General features: G+C 37.9%; 1 long non-coding RNA gene across 1 annotated transcript in view; it reads right to left on the bottom strand.

The window, feature by feature from the left end:
• LOC309616032 overlaps positions 1 to 9,987 on the bottom strand; it is a 72,107-nt gene extending 62,120 nt beyond the window's left edge. Inside the window, exon 1 of the long non-coding RNA XR_014237218.1 lies at positions 833 to 9,987. This is a non-coding gene — a long non-coding RNA (uncharacterized lncRNA). The remainder of the gene's footprint in view (positions 1 to 832) is intronic.
• Positions 9,988 to 18,671: the final 8,684 nt, after the last annotated feature.

Below are 18,671 nucleotides of genomic sequence, written 5' to 3'. Positions count from 1 at the left end.
CCTTTCAAGTTCGTCCCCACCTGGCTGTCCAGCCCTGTTGCCTTTGATTGCCTCCAGCAAGGCTGGAATATTTGATGTTCCCCTGTGATCTTTCTCAATGATGTGTAATATTATTTCCACCAGAAAGTTATTTACCCCCATCTTACTCATTTTCCATATCAAATTTTACTTCCCCCCCTGACCACAATCACCGTGTCCTCCCACTCTCACCACAAGATATAATCTCTCTCCATCCAACCTCTCTTAAAACTCTGGGTATACCTCTCGTTGGGCCCTATTCCATTCTGCTCTATACTATAATCATTCACATATTGAATTTTTTGTTTTGCCACCATCAAACCATATTCAGCTTCAAGGTAAAGACGGTATCATTGTATCCCCTGCCCTGCCTAAAACAGAGCTGGGCATGCTGAAAGCCCTGAGTAAATATTTTCCAAGTTGAATTGAAGATTGTATTATGGATAAATATCCTTTCATTTACTTTATATTTATTTAAATTTATTTTGTATCATTTTGCAAATATTACTGACTCTATCAACTTAATATTTATCTTTCCCTGTTGTTCCTCTTACTGGCAATGAACAACACTCTCTATAGAGTGTGTATATATGAAACCCACAAAGAAAAAAGAAAGCAAGAGAGAGAAAAAAATAGAGAAAGAAAGAAAATGGTGAACCGACCGTTGTGTTTACTCTCCATGTTTTATATTTCCAGATAAAAGTCCAACAGCACCCCCATGTTCTCAGACAACCTGCGTAATACACTAGGCTATGGCTCCACTAAAAAAAACAATATTTAAAAAGCAAGGTTATATTATTCTTTGAGACCATACTTCTCAATTATCCTTTGGTTTGTCTCTAGATCATCTTCCATCCCCATGAAGTTTAGTGTTCTCTCCCTTTTTCCACTGTAAACAATTCACTTCACAAATGCAGAATAATGAAGTTAGGTTTAATCATAGAAGGTTATGAATGCTGGTAGAAAATAAATCATCTCTGTTTATCCTCCCTGTGCTTTGCTTCTTGGTCTCTGTGGTTTCTTCTTTCTGGATCTGTGCCTCTTCAATGCCTTAAGGTCTAAAAGTGGAAAAGATGAGAAGAATTTTTGTTAACGAGAACAACTGGGTACTGTGACTTTGTAGTCAATATTCTCAGTACAAAGCAAAAGAATGCTAATTTCAGAGCTAGCTTAAATGTTTCATCTTGTTTTTCAACAGGAACACCTGGAAGAATGTTCTGTTTTTGTTTAAATAGATTTTTTATAAGGCCCAACATAGCCCAGCATATTATGATGAACAAAAGGTTTTGAATAAAGACAGTATGATAAAGATAAAAATTGTCAATATTTTGTTTTCCAGATTATTTAAAAGACATTGAATCACTGAACCAGTAAAGGAAACGAAAGAAAGAAAGAAAGAAAGAAAGAAAGAAAGAAAGAAAGAAAGAAAGAAAGAACTAAAGAAAGAAAGAAAGAAGGAAAGAAAGAAAGAAAGAAAGAAAGAAAGAAAGAAAGAAAGAAAGAAGGAAAGAAAGAAAGAAAGAAAGGGAAAGAAAGAAAGAAAGAAGAGGGAGGAAAAGGAAAGAAAGGGAAAGAAAAGAAAAGGAAAGAAGAGAAAAATTGCTGACATGGGAGAATTAACACAAGCTGTCTTTTATAATAAGTAAATTGAAAGAGCAAAGACTTTCAATTAACTTCCACAGCAGCTGTCAAAGTCCAGGGTTGAGTCTATCTAAAGAAAACAATATGGTCAGTTTTTACTTTAAAGAGCTCTAATAAAGCCATCTGAAATGTCTAAATGTTTGTTCATTGTGACTCACGTTTTTCCTGAACACCCCGTCATGTACCTAACTGTTGTATAGTCAGCAGCATATAAGGTATCTTTCCAGATTCAATGCCCAAAGGCTAAGAGTCTTGGAAACCTTTTGTCTTCTACCTTCTACAGCACTTGTGCTGGAGGGAAGAGAATGAGGTGGGTGAAGGGTGTTCAGAAACTAGAATATACATTTTTTCAAAGTAAATCAGTGAAGAAGAAGAGGGACTATTGGAGGCATTTTCCTCCATCACAATTCTCCATTCAGATATTCCTATTCAAAGACTCAAATTCTCTTAAAAGCAAAATTTTCTCCCTATTTTTCTCTTGCCATTTCCTTAACTTAAGATTCCATCTATTCTCTATACCTCTTATTTGGGTTGCTGGATTTTGCAAATAAATATACAGGATGTCCAGTTAAGTTTGAATTTCAGGTAAATAACATAATTTTTTAGTATAAGTACCTTCCATGCAAGATTGGGAAATCTTATACTAAAATAAAAACCTCATTGTTTATCTGAAATTCAAATTTAAACAATGAATCATTTTTTAGTATAAGTATGTCCCAAATATTGCACAGGACATACTTATACTGACAAATTATTTGTTGTTTATCTGGAGCTCACATTGAACTGGACTTCCTGAATTTTTATCTGGCAACTTGGTTCTTATGTAAAATCTTCCATTATTCAAGCCCAGATCAAATCCTATTTCTTCAGTGAATGTTTCCACATCTATCTTATTTTGAAGGGATTTGTGCATTTATCCATCACCCCCCCAATCAACAAATATATATTGAACACCTGTTTTCCTCCAAGAACTGTGTTAGGGTCTATAGCTAAAAGGCAGAGGATGGCCTGGAAGGCAGCAACAATGACACAAGGGAACAAGTGCCATAGAAAGAGATGCACAGGGTACCAAGGGAAACCCCCAAATGAGCCTCCTAGAAGGACATGTCTTTTATCTCCTTTCTAACTGTATCTTGTCCAAAGCCAAACACTGTTCACACCCCTGGTTACTACCAGACAACAACAGATCTGCTTGATCTGAGAAAGGAGAGTCATGAAAAGCTTTTTAAGTAACTGTTTAACTTAAGGTTAATTATCATGTAATTAAAATAAGTGAAAATATCCTTACACATTTGGTAAAAAAAATTTAGAGAAAATCAAACATGGTGCACAGAGATATACTTAGGATGGGGTATTGCAACGTTATTACAAACCTAAGTATGCTGAATGCTCTAAAGTTTTAGTGACTTGATGAATATTAAAAATATCCAGTTTTCCATTTGCATAGAATGAGGATACTTAAAACATAAAAGATTAATTTGGAAGCACTCCAAACCTTCATTCTCTAAAGTGGGTTCTGCATGTTCCCACTTTTTGATGGCCAGGGTTTCTAGCAAATATGTCATAATTTAAATTTCAGCTACCTGGGATACCAATAGGAACCAGAGAAAAAACATTTTTACCATGGAAAGAGATGAGGAACTGACAATAGTCATGAAGAGGTTTTCATCTTCAGGAAATCATCTTGGTCTATGAATAACAGAGGTGGTTGTGGTACGGTCTCAGTGTTTATGTCCCACTTAGTTTAATGCAGTAAATCAGGGGAAGTATAATCTTTGCTAATAAGTTAAGGTGTTAAGCAAAATTGTCGGAAGAGTTGTTTGTCCCCATATGGCATACGGCTACCAAAGCTAAGACTTCATTAACTGTGAAATATAGTCTATGGCTTCTTTCATTTCAGAGTCAGAAATGGGAAGGAATCATAGCAAATTTTGTTTAATACTCATATAAATCACATTTTGAAATCTCAAAAATACACAAAATCGTCTTACTTTGGGTAAATTTTCCAACATATAAATTAGTATGAACTTCATATATAATTGATAATAAATAGTATGACATTTAGAAAAAGATAAAATGTCAACAGAGACATCTAGAGTGAACATGTCACAAAAGCCTGTGTTTATCACAATAAAAGATAAATAGATTTGGGGGAATAATAGAATCTCAGACGTTGAAAGAACTTTAAAGGTTATCTAGTTCACTCACCCTGAGTTTTAATATACTCTCCAGTATCTTCTCCCAAATCTGGCTTAAGTATGAGTGACTGTACAATGTCACCCAGGAGTTTGTAGCCTGTTTCCACTCAAAATCATCACTGAGACTGACTTATTGAGAAAGAGCAAGAAAATGGGACCAAGATTGGGAAGGGACTTTGAAAGCACCTGTTTTCCATCAATTCCCCAACAAATAATCCTTTTTGTCTCTCTTTCAACTACCACCCACTTTGTCTTCCAACCCTTAGAAAGAGTACATGGGCCCTTGGAGAAGGATTGGGAAGCATGGATGGGAAAACTGATAAGAAAGGAGAGTGAGGGTAAGAACAGGTGTGAGGGTCAGTGGGAACAGTGCGGAGTCCTGAAGGAGGACAGCAAGTGTCTTCACCTTAGTCTGAAGCTGGGGAAAAGCAGTGTGATCAGACACTTTTCTTTAATTGTGGTAAAACACACATAACATAAAATTTACCATCTTAAACCGTTGTCATTTAATAATAGTCCGTCATCACGGTTCATAGATCATTCTCTTGTGAGTTGTTTTAAGGTGTCAGTCTTTGAAAAGTTGATGAATTCCAACCACTCTGCACCAGCAAACCAGAAGATACGACTCTCACAGGGGCATCTCCCCAAAATTCTGCCACTAACGGCATATTCCATGCACAGCTGAGCTCTGTCACAGGTTTATCTTTGGTATCTAACTTCCACGTAGGGTCAAAGGATATCTATCTATTTATCTATTTATCTATCTATATATCTATCTATCTATCTATCCAGCAATAGTAAAGAATGAATCTCAGTGGGAAGATCCACCACAAGCTATGAAAGTCAAATTTAATTCAACCTGAAATAAAGGATAGAAACTGGGACAGTACAGGATAAAAGCTTAAGTTGGGAAATGGTCACAGTCATTAAAACCAGGACACCTAATAAAAATGAAGAAATAATTTAGACAGTCCCAAGCTATGACAGGCAGGGCTGGAAAGAAGCAACAGCATGAATTAGGACAGATGTGTCTTTGACACCCTTCAACCCTCCCCAGTCAGCAAAAGAATCCTGTCCGCCATTTTCACCCCATTGTCCCTTGATGTTGAACCTCTCTTCCATCCCCTTTTAGGTGCAACTCTCAGAAAAAAAAATATAAAATCAATCACTTACACCTTAATGTGGATTTTATTCTACTCTGTGGGCTCTGAGGATTACTCATATGTTAAGCCCTACCTTCTATGACTAAGCACCATAGTGAACTGAGTCCCTGGAAATAACCATAGAGGTATTTAAGCGGTCAGATGGCAGGGGAAGCAAATGAGGTAATCAATAGTTGTGCTAGGCCCAGGTAGGCTAAGTAGGTTCAGAATCAGAAACCCAGGCAAGCTAGAAGCTCAGTTTAGAGCCTGGTTCTGACCTCTCTGGCTGGATTTTGTAACAGACATCAGTCATTGACTGCAGCTTTTATTTTGTTTTCTGAGTTTTTGTCTGTTTGTGGTTTTGATCTGTCTGACATCTTGAGGGTCGCTGGTGAGGTTGGGGTGAGGAGGAGAGTGTATTATTCCTTCTCTAAGAGAAAAAGACACGGATGACAAGGGTTATGAATCCTAGTTTTAACCAGTTATATATATATCTATAGCCACCTCCAAAAAGACCTGGGGTAGTCATACACACAAAACATGAGGACGCACAAAATTACATTGAATGACTTTAGTACTTTGTTCCACAACCCGTAATCTAAAATAATTCAGTATGCCACCTCTGCCCTGTTGCTATCTGCACCAATTTTAATGGTTGTTCTCTGTTACTTTAAAAATCCACAGAAGGACGAACCCAAGGGGAAAGCATGCCAAAAGAAGGAAAGAATGTAGTCCTAAGACCAGCTTTGAAAAAACAATGTAAAAGGCAAGAGCCATAAACAAAAGTTGGCCCAGGCGATCTATTCTACCTTCCTCATTCTGTGGTCATCACCCTGGTTCCTACTTAGTAGTGCAATCCCTCTACAACATTCTGAGTTATATAGAAACCCAAAAAGTGGCCAACAGCTTGGAATAAAGATGGAACTCTTATAGTAAAAACAAACAAAAATACCTCAAAAATTATTTTGCCACACAGGCAACAAAAATTCAAAATGCTCTCCTCAATAATTATCAAATGTTAAGATAATTCTCAGTGAAACAGATGGAATAAATTATAGTTAAATATTTAAACATTTATTGGGGCTGCAGCAACTTTCTAGACAGTCCAAAATCCCAGAGTAATATTCCTCAAGATGTAGTGGATTTTTTGGAGTTCTTACCACATCTGAGAGGCTCTGCTATTTCTATTAGGTCCTCAGGAACAGGGAAGGGCATTCTGATGGGTGACTTCCAAATCAATGAGATTTTTCTGTTTGTGGAAACAAGATATGCCACAGGAAAATCAAACTCATATGTGAGTAAACTATGGTGTCTCACATTTCTTTATGGGAATTGACATCCATTGATTTTTTGAAAGTATACATTTAACCAGAACTCAGGAATGTTTTAAACGAGGCTTTCTCACACAGTATCATCAGCTTCAGTCACTCTATAATTAGATTCAATTAACATGTCCCAAATGCCAGAGGGGTTGGCAATAGTAACAACATTTAGTACAGTTAATGCATAAAAATTAAAATGTTTGCTCTCCATAACATTGAATTACATATCATATGCCTCTTTACTTCTCTAATTTTTCTTCTTAGGAACATTGAGAATTATGGTTTCTTGTAGTGGGTCATACATTGTGACATATTTTAAAGACAAGTTCACTAGTAGATTACATATTATGAAGACAGAAAAACCAACTCATAATAAAAGTGAGAAGTTTCCATATCCAACCCCTCTTTCTTGTCAATTGCCTGGTTGGAATTAAGCTTCCTGGAAGAGATCACCTTTGAGGATGAGAGAAGAGTAGTTTGAAAAGATGAAATGTAATATTCCTCAAGCTATGTAATAGCAACCTCCAGTTCTGTCAAATAAGAAGTATAAGATAAAATAAAATCTAAGTATAATCATGCCTATAATATTTAGTGGCTTCATAAGCATGGAGCAAAATACCATGTTAAGAGTGCAAGACAGAAAGTAAACAGCAATAAACTATAGTATGAGGTTTGAGGTTAGTACAACACACTGCCACATTATTTTCAGAATAAAGTTTACACATGAATTACTAACTCCAAATAGACTAATTCATTGACAGAAATAAATTCACATACAAATATTAATCAATAAAAGAGAAGAACAAAAAGAAGGGAAAAGTAAATAAATACTTAATAATTTGTCAACATAAATGTACCAATGTTACCACAAAGTAAGCAATTTTGAAAAACATTCCAATGAGATTAAAATCATTGTAAACACCTTTTTAAAATCTGCTTGAGGATAAGAGAGCTGATAATACAAGGAATGTAGAGCTGCAAGGAGGTTAAACAAGTATTGGGGATCATATTCCCCCAAGGTCCTTGGAATTCTACAAGAGAGCATAGAAAGGATTAGCTGCACAGTTGACACTTTTTAGGGATGGAACACTGTGATCAGAGTCTAGCACATAAAAAATAACCAAGAACTTAATAATACAGGACAAACTAAGTAAAGCCCAGTGGGAGAAAAAAAAGGCACCAGAATCAGATGCATGATGGTTCCAAATATTGGAGAGTCTGTATTTTAAAAGAAGTATGATTACTGTTTTCAACAAGATTGCAAACAATTGATAGTTATGATCTGAGAACTGGCCAATTTCAAAATAACGAAAATTCTAAAAATAAAAGGCACAATAACTGAAATTAGGTAGATATGAATCAGTTTAGCAACAGAACAAACACAGCCAAATGAAAAGAGAATTGGTGAACTGGTAGACAGACCAGAAGAGAAGATTCAAAATAAAGGATAGAGAAAATATTATAGAAAATAATGAGAGAATAAGCAATTCAGAAGGCACAATTATGAGACCTAAAATATATGTAATTTGTGTCTGAGAAAAAATGGGACAGAAGTAATATTTGCAAAAGACAATGGCTGACAGCTTGCCAAAATTGAGGAAAGATGTCAAACAACATATTTAAGAATACTATAAAGTCCAGGCAAGATAAATAAAAAATATATGTAAATACAACATATAAAATGCTGACAACTGGGCTTCCCTGGTGGCACAGTGGTTGAGAATCTGCCTGCCAATGCAGGGGACACAGGTTCGAGCCCTAGTCTGGGAAGATCCAGCAGAGCAGCTGGGCCCGTGAGCCACAATTACTGAGCCTGCACGTCTGGAGCCTGTGCTCCGCAACAAGAGAGGCCGCGATAGTGAGAGGCCCACGCACCGCAATGAAGAGTGGCCCCCGCTTGCCACAACTAGAGAAAGCCCTCGCACAGAAACGAAGACCCAACACAGCCATAAATAAATAAATAAACAAATACTTAAAAAAAATGCTGACAACCAAAGACAAAGAGAAAATATTAAAATCAGGGAGCTGGGGGAGGGGAAAAGGCAAATACTTTCAAAAGAGCAACAGTAAGATTTACAGCTAATTCTCAACAAACGCAATGAAATTCAGAAGAAAATGGAATAATTTCAAAGCTCTGAAAGCAGGTAACTGCTGAAATAGAATTTCACATCTAGTTTAAATATCCTGCAAGAATGAAGATGAAAATCAAAACTAGAAGAATTTTCTGTTAGAAGCTCCTCCCTAAAGAAAATGTTGAGTGCTGTTTTCAGGCAGAAAGAAAATCATCCCAGATGGAAGCTCAGAAATGTAAAAAATAATAAAGAGCAACAAAATATTAACTATATAGATGAGATCAAAAAAATATTAACTATGCAGATGAAATAATAGTTTCTTTTTATTTAAGATAGAAAAACATAAAATTCACAACATCACTGGCATATGTCAGGAGTGGTTACTTGCATTATCTGGGGATAGGACAGAAGTAACAGTAAAATTGGACTTGATAACTCAGGTATGCATGTCGTAATTTCTACTGCAACCACTAAAATAATAATAATAGTAAGAGTGTATAAAACTCCCATGGATGTAATAATAGAAAATAATAAACCCAAAATAAGGCAAGAAAGAAAGAAAGGAAACATCGAATATGTTCAAACAGAAAGCATTTAGTAAAATTAAAGACTTAAACCCAAATATACAATAAATCACATTAAATATGAGAAAGGATTTTTCAGAACAAATAAAACTTAAAGTGAAACTCTAAGTGGCTGCAAGAAAAACATCTTAAATATAAGTAAACAGAAAGATTACAAATAAAAGAATACAAAAAGATGTACTATGCAAGCAGTAACAAGAAGAAATTTATCATAGTCATATTAAAAATTGAGAAAATTGATTTTTTGACAAAATGTATTACCAGAGATAGAAACAGCTGTAATAAAGAAATGTTTAAATCATTAAGAAGACATAATTTGAGATTTCTATAATTTAATAAAATAACTCACAATACATTAAACCAAAGCTGATAGACCTTTAAGAAGGTGTAAGTATATTCACAATTAGCATAGGATATTTTAACGTACCTCTCTATATAACTAATAGAACAAGCAGACAAAAAATGGTGGAAATACAGAATATTTTTAAAATATGATTAACAAATGTGACTTAAATAACACTATACTCAAAATTGCAGGATACACATTCTTATCCAGTGCACACAGAACATTTACTAAAATGGAACATAGGCTCATTCATTAAACAAATCTCAACAAATTTCAAAGGATTAAAGCAAAACATGTCCCTTAACCACAAGGCAAGCTATAAATTTCTTAAAAAGATAATTAAGAAACTCTATATATTTGGTAAATATTAATATATACATCTAAATAAACCTTGTATCAAAGAAGAAATTTTTTAAAAATTAGAAAAGATTTGCCACCTAAACATGCCTCCCTAAAGACCATAGTATGGTTTTGCTTCTTTTTTGCATTTTAAATAAATAAAATCACAGACTATGGGTTCTGGTAATGGCAGAGTGGCTCATGGTGAGCTCATCCTCCTACAGGTACCAATTATAAATTTTGGCAAAAATATTAAAAAGAACTATTTGAAGGTAATGAATAGCCACCAAAGGCAGGAAGAAACCAAAAGATATTTGATTTTTTTTTTTAATTTTTATTTATTTATTTATTTATTTATTTATTTATTTATTTATTTATGGCTGTTTTGGGTCTTCGTTTCTGTGCGAGGGCTTTCTCTAGTTGTGGCGAGCGGGGGCCACTCCTCATCGCGGTGCGCGGGCCTCTCACTATCGCGGCCTCTCTTGTTGTGGAGCATAGGCTCCAGACGCGCAGGCTCAGTAGTTGTGGCTCACGGGCCCAGTTGCTCCGCGGCATGTGGGATCTTCCCAGACCAGGGCTCGAACCCGTGTCTCCTGCATTGGCAGGCAGATTCTCAACCACTGCGCCACCAGGGAAGCCCAATATTTGATTTTTGATTAAAAAAAAGAAAAGAAAGGAACCACCTGGGTGAAATCTATGACAACAAAGCTTCTTTCTGAAGGCAGCCATCAGTCCATGCAGTGTGGTGTAGAATTAAAGCAGAAAGCCACACAAGCTTGAGATGTCAGAGAAAAAGAAATTGGGATTGCCAGAGAATCTAAAAGTTAAGGGAAAAATCCCAGGAAGAAGGAAGATATAGGGAGATTTCCCCAATTCTCCATATAATCTTCCCTAAATCCTTGGCTAACTCCTCAACAGCTTATGTGCAGGGGAGACTCCAAGGAGAAAGGCAGAAAGACAGAGCTGGGAGTCTGAAAGAGGTGGACATAGTTTTCAGCTTCTGCCCACCACAGAAGAAAACAACTTTCGATTTGAGTTCCTACAAATTAGAGGGGTTTTGTAAACACTTCAGACTTCCCATCAAAATCAAAGAAGGGCCATGCCTCAAAAATAAAATCTATGTCTCAAGACTAAGAGTCTAGCCATAAGATTAGACTAAGGATAAAATGAAGAGCCTCACTCTTACAAAATGAAAAGCTGATACAAGTTCAGTGTAATAAGCCAGTAATTTAACTGTCTACTGGGTCAATAAGAAACACTCTTCAGAAGAAGATCCTATAATTAAGGTCTCTGCAACATGTAATGTACAATATCCAGTACACACTTGAGAAAATAAAACCTAGACATGTGAAGAAACAGGAAAGTGTAACCCATACTCAAGCAAAAATGTAATGATGTCTAGAAAAGACCTCAAAATGTGACATTTAGTCTCAAAAACTAGTAAAGCCTAGCACCCTTCCTCAAATAAAAAAAATGAAAGTCTGGAAACAAACAGGTTGGATACATAACCCAAAGGTAAGAAGTTCAACATGTAGTATCCCATCAATGGATGAATAGATGAAGTTATCTATTCATATATATATATAATGGACTAGGAATAGTACTCAGCCATAAAAAAAAATCTTGTCATTTGCAGCAACATAGATGGACCTTGACAGCATTATGCTAAGTGAAATAGGCCAGATGGAGAAAGCCAAATAATGTATGATTTCACTCATATGGGAAATATAAAAAACTAATAAACAAAATAACAAAATAAATGAATAAACCAAAACAAACAAGCAGATATAGAGAACAGGGTAGTGGTTACCAGAGGGGAGTGGGCAGGGGAGAGGATGAAGTGGGTAAAGGGCATCAACTGTATGATGACAGGGGGAAAATAAATTTTTAGGGTGAGTGCACGGTAGGGTATGCAGAAGTAGAAATACCATGTACAAATGAAACTTATACAATGTTATAAAACAATGTTACCTCAATAATTTTTTTAAAAAAAGAATATTTTACCTAGTCAAGTTGCTCTTCCAATAGGCAGGCAAAAAGTTATTCATTCTCAAACAAGAAAGAACAGGTGATGAGCCTTTCTGGATAAAACTAATCAATGGAATACACACAATTAAAAAAATAAATCAAAATCCAAAAATCATAAAAGGAGAACTCAAATCATCTGTGATGAATTAAAATTGGCCACAATTTTTTTTTGTCATTTTCCCCAACGAAAGATGAAGGTTTTTCTTCCCTACCTGGAATCTGCAGCAGAAACGGCGCTGTGCCAGTTCCAGACGTAGATTTCAAGGGGACCGGGATGCTTTCTCTCAGAACCCAAGCGCCATGATGCAAGAAAGTTCTAGCCACATGGAGTGGCGGTGTGTAATTGTTACAGGCAACAGCTCCAGCTGAGCTTCCAGCCAACAGCCAGCATTAATTTCCAGCATGTGAGTGATCCATCCTAGATGCTGTAGTCAACCACAGAAGCATGGGAATTAACGTTACGGTTATTGTTTTAAATCACTAAGCTGTGGGATATTTTGTTACACAGCATTTAAAAAAAACTAAAACACTAATATAGAAGAATTGATAATAAGTACTAAATCCGTCTTTTAAAAATCTAAACATCCATGAAACATAATTATAAAGCAGGATGTAAAGATTATAATGATTGCAATGAGAAAAAGAATATTATGACTCATCATGACTCATACTTCACTTCGAGTATAAGTCAACATCCTCACAATGTCTTATAGGGCTCTGCTTGGTCAGCCCTTCCAATCTGTAAACTTCTGCCCTCTTCTGTTCCTCTCTTATTCACGCACTCCTGTCCAGCCCTGCTGGCCTCCTCACGGGTCCTAGAACTGCCAGCCATGGCTGAGGGATTTAATCTAGGTTTCCTATGCCTAGAATGGGAACACCAGCTATCTGACTCCACTCACATCTTTTCTGCAATCTTGCCTTCAAAATGAATTATTCAAGAGAATAACCTTCTCTCAACACCCATACCTGGCACTCCCGCTCTTTCTTACCGTTTGTTTTTCTATTTTTATTTACTAAATTATCATCATGTTTACTTTCATTATTTATCTTCTATCTCCCTCTGACTATACTACAAGCTCCACAAGGACAAAAATCTATTCATTCTATTCATTGACGTATCCCAAACACCGAGAACAGTTCCTGGCTGATAGTAGGTGCTCAAATACATATTAAGTAATACAGTTGGAAGCTGGCAGATTGAGAAGAAATGTGAGAATGCTGATTTTTCCTATCTTTTATGCGAGGGAGTCAAAATTGCATAAAATTCATTGTGAGTTTTTAAATGCATTCAATGTCTTATGCTTTCCATAATATCCTCTCAATATTTACTTGAAATCCTTTATTTTACATTTTTCTGATAAACTCATATGAAATCATTTTAATGCATCTAATTTTTACAAGAGTGTGCATACATGATCTCATTTTTATAAGCTTATCTCTTTCTATGCCAACAGAAAGACCTTACCCTTCCCTCAGTTTATCTGCATAGGGACACATTTGACCTGATGCTCACTTAATATTAACAAAGGTTATTTCTGGAGGCTGGTATTTGGACATTTTTCTTACTTCCTTCTTTCAACCTGTTTGCATTAATCGAATTCTTTATAATAAATATTTATCAGTTGTAAAAATTATAAAGTTAAATTTAAAAGATAAATTACTTACTGCTTAATGAGGTATCTGTACTCAAATGTCCCCAAGGTAGCTCATATTTGACATGTACCAAAAAAATTGACTATCCTCATCCTATTTACCCCAAGCTTGTTTTCTTGTGCTTCATTGAGGATGAGGCCTGCTTATCAAATTGCAACTTGAAATTTAAATCTCTCTTTGACTCTGTCTTAACAAGGCATCTAGTTACAAAGCGTTCTTTGTTTATAATTTTAATTAGTGTCTCAGATCCATGTCTGCTTCTCAATTCCATTGCTGTGATCAAAACCCCTGTGCAGGAAGCAGTCCAAATTCCTGCATACATCACTGAAATATCTGATAATTTGTCCTTAATAGCTTTTCCTACCTCTGTCATTGTCTCTCCCCAGCCTAAGCAACCCTCTTGAATTCTTAAAAGCCTGGACAATTTGCCTATATGTAGGCTTTCATGTATTTTATTAGTTTTGCTTTCTCCTCTCTTTGTATTTAGTCAAGTATCCTTAGAAAAGTCGAGTGTTTCAAAGTGCAAAGGAAAACAAGGAAAGGTTGCCTGTCTGTTTTTTTGTCTTGGTTTCCCCCCAACCTAGAAGTTTGACAAGAGCTAGAGTACATGAAGATGGTGAAGAGGTGGGGAACCAAAGGGAGAAAATCTGAGAAAGAAGACACACCAAAGGGCATATTCCAGTGTTACATCATCTGCTTAATCAGCTGCCCCTGCCACTTGGAGAGGGATATTGCCCGGATACCACTGCTCCAGTTTTGGCGGGTATGTGTTTTATTAGAAAACTTGGTACCCTGAACTTTGTTTTTCAAAGTACAATGGCCTCCTGACATGATTGACAAATAATTGGCATGCAATGGCCAGGCCCTGGGTCCTCTCTGAGGTCCAGGCAGCGGTGAAGCCACCTCCTAGGGCATCATCTCTCATGGGTAAGAGGTCAAGCTGTGGTGGACATGACCAGTTCCTTGAGGACCAGGAGAGACAGTGGAAATCCAGGCACTTGTAGAGAAGCATCGGAAGTCAAAGTGAAAACATGTTCAAGGACTTGTGAGGTTGAGGCTGGCAATAAACCTGAGGTCTAAGAGGGGTGGGGGAGAGTTGCTGAGCAAGGACAGTAGGTCCCAGTCACATAGCAAATTCATAGGCGAGGCAGGGAGGAAAGGTGGAGATGACTGATACAATCAGGACACAGGAAGTTGCATATGGGCATCGACCATGGAAACCCCCATGACAGACAGGGGTTATCACAGCCTGATACAAAGCACTAAGCAAAGGTCCAACTGAATGTTTGCAGGAAGAGAATATTCTCATGCATTTAGTTAGCAAGGACATCTTTCCTGATACCATTCTGGTGCCAAATATATAGTAATGAGTAAGCGAGAGCCATTCTCCAGAAGGAACTCATAGGGTTGGTGCTATGGATTAAATTGTGTCCCCCCCAAAATTTATATGTTGAAGTTCTAACCCCCAGTACCTCAGAATGTGACCTTATTTGGACATACAGTCTCTACAGATGATCAACTTAAGATGAGGTCATTAGGGTGGAGCCTAGTCTAATACAATTTATTTTTAGGTCTCATTTCAAGTTTTATTTTTTATTTTTTTATTTGTTAATTATGTTTTATTGGAGTAGAGTTGATTTACAATGTTGTGTTAGTTTCAGGTATACAGCAAAGTGAATCAGTTATACATATACATATATCCACTCTTTTTTAGATTCTATTCCCATATAGGTCATTAGAGAGTATTGAGGTTCTTATTAGTTATCTATTTTATATATATTAGTGTGTATATGTCAATCCCAATCTCCCAGTTTATCCCTCCCCCCCTTTCCCCCCGGTAACCATAAGTTTTTTTTTGCTACATCTGTGACTCTATTTCTGTTTTGTAAATAGGTTCATTTAAACCATTTTTTTAGATTCCACATATAAGCAATATCATATGATATTTGTCTTTCTCTGTCTGACATACTTCATTCAGTATGACAATCTCTAGGTCCATCCATGTTGCCGCAAAAGGAATTATTTCGTTCTTTTGTATGGCCAAGTAATATTCCAGTGTGTGTTTGTGTGTGTGTATATATATATTTTTATATATATCATATCTTCTTTATCTATTCCTCAGCTGATGGACATTCAGGTTGCTTCCATGTCCTGGCTATTGTAAATAGTGCTGCCATGAACATTGGGGTACATGTATCTTTTTGAATTATGGTTTTCTCCAGATATATGCCCAGGAGTGGGATTGCTGAATGATATAGTAGCTCTATTTTTAGTTTTTTAAGGAATAGTCCAATATAATTGTGTCCTCCTAGAAAAAGGAAATTTAGACAAAGAGATAGACATGCACACAGGGAGAACACCTTGTGATGATAAAGGAAGATACTGAGGTGATGCTGCTACAAGCCAAGAACCACCAAAGACTGCCATCAAACCACCAAAAGTTAGGGGTGAGCCGTGGGACAGAGTCTCCCTCATGGCCCTCAGAAGGAACCAACCCTGCCAAACACCTTGATCTTGGACTTCTAGCCTCTAGAACTCTGCGTACCAGTTTGCAGTACTTTTTTATAGCAAGAGAAGCAAACTAATACTGGTGGAAATTGACAATAAATAAGTGAACAAACAAATATGCAATGGAGTCCCACTAGTAGTCATGGCTTTAAAGAACAGAGTAATGGGATTCAAATGGGGATGGGGTACTTTTTTAAACAGGGTCAACAGAAAAGGCTTCTCTGAAAAATTCCAGTTAAGGAAGACTTAAATGAAGTGAATGGATGAATAGTCCTAAAATCAAATGGAAAGTGTTCTGGGGAAAGCAATAGTGAACACAAAATCCTGAGGGAGAAATGAGGTGCTTTTATCCAGGAACAGTAGGAAGACCAGAGCAGGAGCAGGAACACCAAAGAAGATCAGATTAAAAAGATGGATGGGGACAGTCTATTTAGGACCCTTTACAACACAATAGTTTGGATTTTATTCTGTGGGAACACATTTGGAGAATTTGTGTATAGATTGGCATAATCTAATGATTTTAGTTTTAGTTGTTTTGTTGTAAAGATTGCTTCGTGGAGAACAGATGATGGTGGAAGAAAGATGGAAAGCCTGAGTCTAGGCTGCGGCTCAGATGATAACGTGCTGGTAGCTGGAGTGGGTTGTAGTGAGGTGGTGATGAGAGGATGCTTCGGGATGTATGGCGATGGCCTAGGTGAAGGTATGAAGCGGGGGTCTTGAGAAGCAGTCAGTAAGAGGGAAGAGTTGGTAGTAACATGTGGGTGATCTGGCTGAGATGCTGGCTCTAGGGATCAACCTTCAGGTATGAGGTGGGCAAGTTGAGCTTGTTAGAAAGTTCCTGCTAAATGGGCCAGGTCAAGGTCAATAGCAGGGGTTTATTGAACTAAAGCACAATCCACCTTGAGCCAGATGGAAATAGGTCTTCTGAGATACAGCTATCAAAGTCTCAGGTGTTTCTCTTGCCACCAAGCCTTGAAGATTTTGAGAGGGGAAGTAGTCTGTGTACGCATTTGTGGGGAGGTCTAAACACTGAATAAGAATAAATGTCTGCACAGCTCCCTTCTCACTGACAATAGGAAATTGGGGAGACAGTGTGACATGAGTCATTTAGTGTTTGTTGGATACAAACCCTGTGCCCAAATGGATCCAAGGCTCTGAGAAAAACTTTTCTTAAAAAAGGAGCTGAGGGGGGCGGAGTCAAGATGGTGGTGTGGGAAGACACCAAGTTAGCGTCTCTCCACAACTAGGGCAACAGCCGGCCGCTGTTGGGGGACGCTGATGTCCAAGGAGACGGGAGGAACCCCCAAGTGAACTGGTAGGACATAGGGGGACACAGGCGGGAGGAGAAGTGGAAGCCAGACAGGATGGACACCCCGGAGACTGGGGAGATGAGGAGAGGCAGGTGGGAGGGGCCCTCTGGGAGGAGCAGGAGAGGAGAGGAGGACGTTTGCCCCACCCACTCAGCCCGGGGAGCCTGCTGAGCTCCCAGGCCAGTCCCAGGCCCTCCAAGGTCCCCACCTCCCCCAGGCTGCATTGGTCCTGGGGGCATAGGAAGGAGACCGAGGGGAGAACTGGAGAGGCAGGTGGGAGGGGCCCTCCCGGACAGGAAGAGGAGAAGGAGCAGGAGAGGAGAGCAGGGTGTTGGCCCTGCCCACTCGAGCCCAGGAAGTCTGCTGGGCTCCCAGGTGAGGTCGCCTGCCCTCTGAGACCAGGGATGGGGGGAACGTCTGGGCCCCTTCTGTTCCTTGAGCCTAAGCCCCACCCCCCCCACAGCACCCAGGGCCTTTTCCAGCCCTGTGGGTCCTGAGCATAGGCCCCGCCCACCACCCAAACCTTGCCCTTGCTTAGGCCCCACCCTCCACAGCCAAGGCCTTTTCCCCATTTTTTTTCTTTTTTTTCTCTTTTTTTTTTTCTCTTTTCCCTCCTCTTTTTTACTACTGTGGTACTGATGTACCTTCTGGTTGTTGATTCATCTATATTTTTATTTTTATACTCTTTCTAACATATCTGTTAGTTTCCTAGTCTAATTTTATTTTTTACTTTGTTATTGTTCTCTCCTGTTTTTTATTTTTTGCCACCCCATGTGGCTTGCGGGATCTTGGTTCACGAGCCAGGGGTCAGGCCTAAGCTCCTGCAGTGGGAGCTCTGTGTCAGAACCACTGGACTAACAGAGAAACTCAGACACCAGGGACTATTCATCGGAGTGAGGTCTCACAGAGGTCCTCATCTCAGCACCAAGACCCAGCTCTACCCAACAGCCTGCAAACTCCAGTGTTGGAAGCCTCAAGCCAAACAACCAGTAAGACAGGAACACAATCCCACTCATAAAAAAAAAAAAAAAAAATGAGACGGGCAAAAAAATACGTCACACATGAAGTAGCAAGATAAAAACCTACAAGACCAAATAAATGAAGAGAAAATAAGCAATCTACCTGAAAAAGAATTCAGAATAATGATAGTAAAGATGATCCAGAATCTCAGAAATAGAATGGAGGCAGGATTGAGAAAATACAAGAAATGTTTAACAAAGATCTAAAAGAACTAAAGAACAAACAAACAGAGATGAACAACACAATAACTGAAATGAAAAATACACTAGAAGGAATCAATAACAGAATATCTGAGGCAGAAGAACAAATAAGTGAGCTGGAAGACAAAATGGTGGAAATAACTGCTGCAGAGCAGAATAAAGAAAAAAGAATGAAAACAATTGAAGACAATCTCAGAGAACTCTGGGATAACACTAAACACACCAACATTCGAATTATAGGGCTCCCAGAAGAAGAAGAGAAAAAGGAAAGGTCTGAGAAAATATTTGAA

The sequence above is a fragment of the Balaenoptera borealis genome (assembly GCF_965194805.1).
Source record: "Balaenoptera borealis genome assembly, chromosome: 18".
In the NCBI taxonomy this organism is placed as follows: domain Eukaryota; kingdom Metazoa; phylum Chordata; class Mammalia; order Artiodactyla; family Balaenopteridae; genus Balaenoptera; species Balaenoptera borealis.
This window is presented reverse-complemented; position numbering and strand designations above follow the sequence as displayed.